General features: G+C 39.9%; 1 pseudogene; it reads right to left on the bottom strand.

Moving 5' to 3' along the window:
- Positions 1 to 7,699: 7,699 nt before the first annotated feature.
- On the bottom strand, positions 7,700 to 8,220 carry LOC102854610 (annotated as a pseudogene).
- Between the last annotated feature and the right edge of the window lie 920 nt (positions 8,221 to 9,140).

Below are 9,140 nucleotides of genomic sequence, written 5' to 3'. Positions count from 1 at the left end.
CTTTAGTCCTTTGCTAGGCTTTTGACAGCTACCGTGACTTCCTCAAGAGGTGGTCAATATGTCTCTTTTCAGTTTCAACTGATTCCGTTTTGGTGAAAGAAAGAACTGTCATTGGAGCCCGAAGTGAACTTGGAAGCATAGTGCATAAAAAAAATGGATCTGCTAAATAAAAGGTCTACATTAGGAATAAAGGATGGGCAGTTTCCTCCCATAAAGTTTAACAGCTTTGAAAAACCCAATGAAGGATCACTATGAGTCAAAATCGACATGATGACAGTGATATTTATAAAAGCCCTCATGATGCAATGACTAAGTGCACAGCAGTTAACCCAAAGGTTGACAGTTCAAACCCATCAGTCACTTTTAAGGAGAAAGATGTGGCAATTTGCTTCCACACAGATCACAGCTTTGGGAACCTTATAGGGTAAAATTTCTCCATTCTTAAGGGTTTCTATGATTCATAAGCCATTTGAGAACAATGGATGTAGGATATAGAAATCCAATAAATCTCTCAAACACAAGGAACTACAGTGTTTTCCCAGGGTAACAGGCTAAATAAGTTTGATCTTAAAGTGTCAGGGTTCCTATGGTGAAAGAAACTATAGCCCTGAGTGACATTTACCTCCATTTCACACTGAGAAAAAAAACCACAAAAAAACACCAAACCCAACTACAAGCCAAGAGGGAAGTAAGCCAGGATTGACATAGAGCGAAATTAGAAAAAAAAAGATAAAGATCTCCAATTTCCCCCACCTTAAGTACTTTCTTCCTTCTTTACACCAAACCTCCTTTCTCTGCCAGGATTTAGTCTATTTCCTGCTTGTTTAAGGGAAGGAGGAGGAATGAAGAGGAGAGAAAATATGACATTTGTATTTTCATTTAGATTCTAGACAACTCGATGGAATGTGTGAAAAGTACATGTGTTCCTTTTTTTTTCTTTTAGCCATAATAGGTTACTCTTCACCTATTTTCTCCCCCCTCTCATTCTTAAACTGTAGTAGACAACAATTTGTGCTTTTTATTCTAGAATACAGAGTTGTTGTTGGAAAGCAACTGTTCCACTAGAAACTACATTTCTGGTCCTGTTGGTATGTCATTAGAACCACATGACGACTTCTTGCCAATGGATGGTATGTGTGCTTCACGGTTGCTGCCATGTCTTGTAACTGTTTCCTCATCTAGGGAGCTCTGCTGGCTTCATGGTAAGGAGTTGCACTGCCAACCCAAAGCCATGTCTCCATCAAATCCACCAGCTGCTCTGTGAGAGAAACATGAGCAATCTCCTGCTGTGTCATTTCCTACCTCATAAAACCACCTGGAGGGTCAGCTAGGAGTTGGCTCCAACTCAATGGTATATAACAACATAACATTTCCTCATCCAAGTACTCCAAAGTGTTAACAAGCTTGGGTGCCAAGTGAAATTTGAAGGGTGAAGCCACCCAGACACACCCTGGAAGAAAAACCTGATGACATTCCTCCCCAACAGTAGCCACTGAAAATCCAACGCACTAAGCATGGAATCGCAAAGAGTTGTCAATTAGAAGGCAAATGGTCCCTATGAATCCTCATCTAACGGCATATGAAAAACATTCCAATACCCTAGGACATGAAGTAGACTCAAGATGAAAGGAGTTAGTACCTTATCTCTATCAGTATAGGGAGAAAAGCAGCATGCAGTTATGAGTACCCACTTAGGAGTATGTGTCCTCCTACATACTAAAGCTACTAAAGTCATGAGATCTTTTTGTTATGACCACTAGCATTCCACTAATACATAAACACAAATATGGACACAAAGTCTCCAAGTATCATGACTATATAGCACTTAGCCCACAGCAAGGGGAAACTCATTTCCACAAAGTCCCTACACTACTGTTGTAGTCGTTGTTGTTGTTGAGTACCTTCAACTGAGACCTGACTCATAGCTAACCTTCCAGTAGGTTTTTAGAGGCAAAACTTTTCATAGGAGGAGATTGTCCAACCTTCTCTTGTAGAGCTGGTGGATTCGAACCACATGTCTTTGGGAATGATGCACAGTTTCTTACCACTACATCACCAGAACTCGTAGGCCTAGAGGTAAGAAACTATGCTGCAATTTCAAAGGCATGCCTACAGCAAAGGAATACTCGCTGTTGTTGTTATGTGTCATCAAGTCGCCTGCAAGTCATAGCGACTCTATGTACAACAGCTCTGAAGCCTGCCATGTCCTGAGCCAGTCTCTCTGACCCCAATCCTACTCCCATTGCCCCAGTCACTGTACCAATCTACTTCATCCAGGGTCTACCTCTATTGCACTGTCCCTCCACCCTTCTGAGCATGATGGATGTCCTTCTCCAAGAATCAGTCCTTCCTTACCACATGCCCAAAGTGTGTAAGATAGAGCTTCAAAATCCTAGCCTCCTAGGAGACATTTGGTTTCACCCTCTCCAAGACAGACCTATTTGTTTTCTTGGTGGTGTAAGGTATGTTTAGGACTCTTCTCCAGCACCACATCTCCAAGGCATCAATTCCCCTTCTATCATCCTTCGTCATTATCCAGCTCTCTGATGCATAGCAAGTAACTGAAAAGAGCATGGCCTTGATCAGACGCACCTTAGTCTCCAGACTGACATCATTATGTCTCAGTACTCTGGAGAGGTCCCTGGCAGTAAATTTACCTAACGCAATTCGTCTTTTGATTTCTTGACTGCTGGTGCCAAACCCCTACATTAGGGGTTCTTAAAATCCACTGGCTGCAAATTGGTCATATTCTCTTCCTCCAGTCTGTTACAGTGGATTACACTGTTTTATCTAGGCCTGAGATTACACTATTGTTGTTGTTGTTGTATGCCAATTCAGAACTGACCCATAGCTGATCCTCCAGCAAGTCTGCAGTAATCACACAACAGGAGATTGTCCATCCTTCTCCTGCAGAGCAGCTGGTGGATCTGAACTGTGAATTTTGGGGATTTCAATGCAGCTTCTTACCACTAGGCCACCAGAGCTGCCTACATTGCAGAGTAGGGAAACAAAATTCAACATAGTTAGGAAGGGAATATCTCCAACACTGTTAAATTTTATTCATTTTTTTTTTGTTGAATGCTTGAATGATTTCATGGCTCACAATCAAATTAAACAATTGTCACATATTTGAGGATAATATTTTGTGATTATGAAGTGAAATTTTAAAAATAGTGTAATTAAACTAAATGCCTTTTTAAGCTAAATAACAGATTGCCTTACAAAACAAAGAACATCACCTGTGAATACTCTGCTTCTTTATAAAAAAATATCTATAAAAAGCCAATAGGGACCTCTGGTGGGCTAGTGGCAAGAAGCTGCACTATGATCCTGACGGCATGTAGTTCAAGTTCACCAGCTGCACCGTAAGAGAAGGATGGGCATTCTCCTCCTGTGTGATCAACTGCCTCTGAAAACCCTTCAAAGGGTCAAGTATGGGTTGGTTCTTACTCTACAGTACACAACAAGAGACCAATAAGTTAATGTTGTTGTTGTTAGGTGCCATCGAGTTGTAGACGACTCATAGCGACCCTCTGAATGAAAGGCCTGAGCACTGTTCATACATAGAGTTTCCGGAGACAAGCCATTTCGGAAGTGGAACAAAGGTGAGATGATAAGAGGATGTAGACTGGAAATAGAGCATTCAGATATGAAAAAATAAGAAGATTCATGCATTATAAAGATGAAAATCCCTGTCACTGAACAACATGTTTAAAAATTGTTGAATGGAAGCCTAAACTACTATGTAAATCTTCACCAAAAACAATAAAACACTATTAGTTTTTTTAAAGAGTATATATCTTAAAACAATTTCAAATAGTAACACTCACATAACCATCACTGTTGTATTTCATTTTGAAATTTAGTGATCTACATAGAAACAGAAGAAGGGGAGCTCAGGACAATATGGCATTAATAATTCATATACAATCTGTTTAACACTATATAATTGATTTTATAGATGTATTACTCATCTCCTCTTCCAACCCCCCACAAATCAAATATAGTTTCTGACTTCTTTAGTTTTAGCACTTTAAAATTTATTTTCACTTTGAAATTATTCCCCAAAAGTATTTAGACATCTATTGCTTCAAGGTCAAGCTCATCCAGAATTACTTTATTATTATCTAGTAGGAAGTATTGATATATTTGAATATTCTGTTATTTACCTTGCAAAGTATGCTCAATGCATTATCTTTTAAGCTTAGAATTTGGGGTTTTGTTTTTTTAAATTGGTATTTTAATTTAAGTTTATAGATAACATGGATTTCCATTCATTCATTGTTGCACATTTTCCTCCCTGCCCACGCTCCCCCCCAAGTTCACTTTTCTCTTTAAAAAAAAAACCAAAAAAATCTTTCACTGTTACACAATTCTCCCCCACAGTCCACTTTACTATACAACTCTATTCTGGACTGTTGTCATGCAAATAATACCTAATCATATATTCCATTTATTTGAGGTTTTTTTAGGATTCTGGTTTTTAAATGTATCTACGTGCTATTTCACCAAGCTAAAATGAGATTGAGAATTTTCATGCATAACTTAAATGGAAAGAAATGGACTGAGGATGCATTTAATATTTTATTTTAGTAATTATTCTAAAGGCTAGTTTCACAAACTTTAACTTTTGGATAGGCATTCATTTTAAGAGCATTTTCTTGCAATTTTGTCACTGAATCTTTTCCAAGCATCCTTCATAAAGTCAATCTATATATATAATAGTTACAAGTTATTAGGCATGTTAAAGGCTTGAGTTATTTTATAAGAAAGATCAATGGTTATTGGAAAAGAACAACAAGGTTTGGAATTCTGATTCTAGAAAAAGGTGCACGACTTGCTTTAGAGGAATGAAAGCTACCTTGTTGTTGTTGTTGAGTGCTGTTGAGTCATAGACGACTAATAGTGACCCTATGAACGAAAGACCTGGACACTTGTATAACTTGCATCCTTTCTCCAGGTTCATAGGATTTCTGGAGGCAAGCTGTTTCACAAGTGGATGCCACTCCTGCTTCCAAGCTTGTTTTAATCAGGGAGCTCCAGCAAACACTGTATGTATACCATGGGTAACTATTATCGCATTTGACACATCAGTGTCACAGTGTTTAGCATCACAAGCAACCACAAATTACCTCTGTACAGCAAGCGGCCAGACTAGTGATCTTCTACTTAGAAGAATGTTTGACCAAAACCAACCCTATTATATTTGTAACCTCACAAGGGGCCCTCTACCTTTGGATCTCACACATTTAGAGGCTCCAATTCATCTGAGATTCTTCCCGCTGCAAAGATTCTGTAGTGACAAGCCAGCATGTCCTCCAGAAGCTCATACCCTCATGTTCTCTGCATCCAAGATCATTGAATTTCCTGGCCTAATGGCTCAAAGAGAGTTTCCAGTCATGGCTAAAAGGCTTTTTTTTTTTTTTTTGGTCTGTCTAGGGGTCCCTCCTCCAAGCAGTGAGAAAGCAGAATTTGAATATGTGGATCTGGGATAGGGTTAAGATTCACAGTTCAGGATGGGATAAAAGGGCCAGTTCTCTCCAAGCTTCCATATTCCAGTGCAAAACTTTAAGAAGCCAGGGAATTCTAAATTGAATCCAGACTCCTATGTCATTAAAGATGGTATATTTGACAAGGACGGCAGATAGAACATATTTTATTTAAGAGTCTGTTAGCTTGATTTATACCTTACACATAATAGGCAGATGGCATGCAAGCTTTCACTTATACCCTTACTCTTAAGTCCCACAACTTTTATGGGGTAATCTGTACTCTTATGACTATTATGAGGGCTAAGTTCTGCTGCTGCTGTTGTTGTTGTTGTTTACCCTAGAGTCAGTACTGACCCAAAGCTGACCCTCCAGCAGGTTTTCAGAAGAACTTTATCGCACACGAGGAGACTGCCCATCCTTCTCCTGTGAAGCATCTGGTGGTCTTGAACTGTGGGCCTTCTGGATTGCAGTGCAGCTTCTTGCCACTAGGCACCAGAGCTAACACTAAGTGCTGTTCGGTATCAAAAGATATCTGTTCTTCTGCTTCACAGGCCAAGGCAGTATGGGAGAGGGGAGCAAAGAGCCAGGAATTCCTTAACACAACAGAGTGTAAGTTTCTTTAAGATTCCAACTTAAAGCTCAAAGTTGAAATGATCAGTAAATGACAACTTTAGGGAAACTGTGTCAATATTTAGATAGAGCATTTTAAAAAACACAAGAGGTAGGAGTTATTGAATTGGTGATATTTTCTAAATGAATTCTTTTCAAGGTAAATGAATAATCCCTAGTTCTGTAAACCTATTATGAATTCAACTGTAGGATCATATATGTTTAAACATTGAGTCTCATCATAAATAATCCACTAGGTTATATTTGACCCTGACAAACAAAAAAGAAGATATTTTTTATCTAAAATTTATAATTTGGAAACCTAAAATATAGGCTGCCTTTTTCATGTTCTTGAGATTATTTGTCCTGTGTAAAATGTATATGCTGAAAGTAGCCATTAAAATAATTATGGCTTTGAGCCTCCTAAACATCTTTAATATGTTAAGCTCTTTAAGTTTAAGAGTGTCAAAATAGAATATTTTTAAAAAGCCTTAAAATGGAAATGCAAATAAACATTGAGATAAACTCAACCACGAATTTCACATTTATTTTTCTTTTTATAGCTCAAATCTAATCTCAGTTCCCAGAATGTAAATGTTCTGCTAAGAGAAGATATTCATGTTGTTTTTACAAATGGCTTTTTCAAGTAGATAGGCTATGTAAATGTGACATAAAACTAAATACCTCACATTTTAAAACAAACAAAAATATAACATTCTTCATAAACTGTAACAGAGGGAAAACATAATTATTTTTGTTCTAAAGATAAAAATATTTTCTATTTATCTTTCAAAACTATTCTGTTAATATTGACAGAGATATTCCCATATGACAACCCTGCATTAGAACTTGGTGCAAGAATAAATAAGATATTGAATTTTCTCACAACTTACTTGGTAGTTAGGAGGTTAGGAAAGACTTGACCTTAAGACTAAAGCTCTTTATTTTTAAAGTTCATTTATAAAATTTTAATCACTAAAACAAGATGTAGATACCTTTTAAAAATATATATTTTTTTTTAGTGCTCAGACTTCTATTTGAGATTTGCCTCCCCTTCACAAATTCCATGCCACATGCATCTTCTTGCCTGTAAGCCCAAGGTGCGATGAGGTGTGTTCTGGTGGCCTAGTGGCTGGGCAGGGTGTATGGGGAGGGTCCCTGGTGAGGTTTATGTTTGTGGCAGTGACTGGGAAAGGGCTTTCACACCCTGCATGGGGACACGCCTGAGGTGGCACAGGGCACTTTCCTCTTAGGTGGATGCCCAGAGCTCCGTTGAGGAACCTTCTCCTGGTCCGTCTTAAGTCTTGTCCTTCTGGAACTTCTCTGGATGATGGTCTCCTTGGCTAAGCCAATGACGACTTCTAGCTTTCAGGGTCTCTGGGTCATGGGGGGAATGTGTGCCTTAAGGTGACCAAGTGTCTACTTGGCACTGCCCAGGTACTAGCCCTTACTGCATGGGGAGCTAGGGCCTTATTTCTCAGAATAATGATCCCCTAATTGGGTCTTTTGGAGTCGTGGGCAGAGACATGGCTCAGAGGTGAGTGTGGAGGGGAGGTGCTAGGACAGGGACCTGGGTACAGGGGAGAGGTAGGGGTGGCCTAGTCGTCCTTGTCCTTGGCTCCATGTTTAAGGATGCGGGTGAACTCCACATAGTTGAAGTTGCCTTTTTTTATCGATGGGTGCCTCTCGGTACATTTCGTCCACCTCCTCATCAGTGAACTGGTCTCCCGTGGTGATAAGCAGCTCCCGGAGGTGATCCTCGTGGATGAAGCCTGAGGCTTCCTCATCAAAGCAGGTGAAGGCATTTCGGATCACATCCTCAGGGTCGGTGCCATTCAGCTTCTCCCCAAACATGGTGAGGAACATGGTGAAGTTGATGGGACCCCGGGGCCTCACTCATCATTCCCTCCAGGTACTCGTCTGTAGGGTTGTTCCCCAGCGAGGCCAGCATGTCGTGCAGGTCCTCCTTGTCAATGAAGCCATTGTGGTTCTGGTCAATCATGTTGAAGGCCTCCTTAAACTCCTGGATCTGGGACTGGTCAAACATTGCAAAAACATTGGAAGTGGCCCTCTGTGGCCGTTTCTTGGTGGTCTTGGCCTTGGCCCTTTTCCTTGACATCTTGTCTTCTGGTGTATAGGGCTTCACTGCGAGAAGGACTGCTGCAGAGAAGGCTCTCGGTGTGGCCCAGCGGGCAGCCGTCTGGTCTGGGCGCTGCTCGGCCTTAAAAATATTTTTTAAAGCATCTTTCTAACTCAACTGAGTTTGAGTTCTAAAGAATATTTGGTCTGAAAAACAAGATGCACACTTCATACCACGTATAAAAAAATTAACTCAACATGAATCAAGGACCTAGACATAAAATGGGAAATTATAAAGATCATAAAAAAAAGTTGAGGGCAAAGAATTTCATGGAACAATGTATGAGCAAGAGCTTGTGCTGATGATGAAAGAAGTTCAGGCTGCTCTGAAAGAATTGGCCAAAAACAAGATCCCAGGAATTGATGGCATATTGATTGACATATTTGAACAAACAGATGCTTCCCTGTGTTAGTCAGATGATACAACCTTTCTTGCCAAAACTAAAGAGGACCTGAAGCATTTGCTGCATAAGGTTAAAGACTGTAGTCTTCAGTATGGCTTGAAGCTTAACATCAAGAAGACAAAAGATTCTCACCACTGAGCCAACTGGCAGCACCATGATATGTGGAGAAGAGATTGAGGTTGTTAACAATTTCAGCTTGCTATGTTCCACAATCAATACTCGTGACACCGGCAATCAGGAAATCAAAAGATAAACTGTATTGGGGAATTCTGCTGTCAGGGAACTCTCCAGAGTTCTCAGGAACAATAATGTCACTCTAGATACTAGTGTGTGCCTGATCCAGACCATGGTCTTCTCAATTATTTAATATGCATCAGAGAGCTGGACAATGACCAAGGATCATAGAAGAAGAATGAATGTCTTTGAGTTGTGGTGCTGGAGAAGAGTCTTGAACTGCCGTGGGCTTCCAAGAGAACAAGTTTGTCTTGGAGAGAGT

This window comes from Elephantulus edwardii, unplaced genomic scaffold, assembly GCF_000299155.1.
Source record: "Elephantulus edwardii isolate Elephantulus edwardi_28Jun2011 unplaced genomic scaffold, EleEdw1.0 scaffold00016, whole genome shotgun sequence".
NCBI classification, from domain to species: Eukaryota; Metazoa; Chordata; class Mammalia; order Macroscelidea; family Macroscelididae; genus Elephantulus; species Elephantulus edwardii.
The sequence above is the reverse complement of the archived record's forward strand: the minus strand, read 5'-3'. Positions and strand labels throughout refer to the sequence as shown.